The sequence below is a fragment of the Octodon degus genome, unplaced genomic scaffold (genome assembly GCF_000260255.1).
Source record: "Octodon degus isolate 3935 unplaced genomic scaffold, OctDeg1.0 scaffold00022, whole genome shotgun sequence".
Taxonomy (NCBI): Eukaryota; Metazoa; Chordata; class Mammalia; order Rodentia; family Octodontidae; genus Octodon; species Octodon degus.
The window spans coordinates 13080936-13082182 of record NW_004524598.1 but is presented as its reverse complement, the minus strand read 5'-3'; positions in this window follow the sequence as shown (position 1 = coordinate 13082182).

Sequence of the window (1247 nt, the reverse complement as noted above, 5' to 3'; positions counted from 1 at the left end):
GGACTAGGACTGGATCTGGGGGTTCCCAGAACGCGACAGAAATACTACCTGGTGGGCAGGGTGGTGGGGGTACTTCAGAGTGGTGGGGAGCATCCCAAGGGGGTGAAAGAGGGTCTCACCCATGTTGAGCCTGGGCTGGGACCAGTAGGTCACACCAGCACAGCGTAGCAGGAAACTCTCCCACACACTCCCTGGGCCTGGGCTAGGACTTGGTCCCTAATATCATTGTCTACCAATTTTAGAAGTAAACCCATTAAATTTATTAGAGAAAATTAGTTAAAAATACAATTGATGTATATCTAGATAGATAACCTGAAGATTCTAATTATTATTAATAATTTGACCTTCTGACCAGAAGGAAATAGGCTTATTCTCTGGGATAAGGATGCAGTGGCATTCTAGAACGTTTGCATCAAGGTTGCTGAGAAAATTACTTGATTCCCATGAAGAAGGGCACTCATTTGTCCAAAAAGAATACTCTAGAGCCTAATAATTCTGTCACTGTTTACATCACCCCAAGGTTTTGCTGGCATTATTTGAGATGAGTATTAAGCTGAAGGAAGACAGCTATATTTTGTCCTCTGTATTCTTTTGTAAGCATTAAACTCTTCTGTCAGGGGGGGTCTCATCTTTTTGTCTCAGATACTATCTATCTATCTATCTATCTATCTATCTAGAAGGATTTTTTTTTTTTGGCCTGCTCAGGATGCCTTAAGGCAGGTCTGGTAAAGCATGACAATCTGGGGATTGAACCACAGAATTCTGAGCCTGACTGCTTTGCTTAAGCAGACACTTAAACAACTGAGGCAATGGGCAGGCCCTCTATCTATCTATCTATCTATCTATCTATCTATCTATCATCTATATATCTACTTATTTGTTTGAGACAGAGTCTTCTTGTGTAATTCATGCTGGCCTTGAACTCACTGTGTAGTCTGGCCTTGAACTCATGAGGATCCTCCAGCCCTGGGATTACAGGCATGCAACACCACTCCTAGCCACCCATTTTATTTCAATGGATGTTCCTAGCAAGCTTTTACATCATCACTAGGTAATCTTCACAAGCTCAGCACTAGTAGCCTATTTCAGTTATTTTAACTGTGATCTTAATTACTGAGCTTTATTTATGGTGATGCTAGCATTTGCAGTTATTTCTATAAAAGTACATATATTATTCATCCAATCTTTGCTTTTTTATTTTTTTTGAGATCAGTTATTTTATTTTAAAGAAAAAAAATAAAAACAAT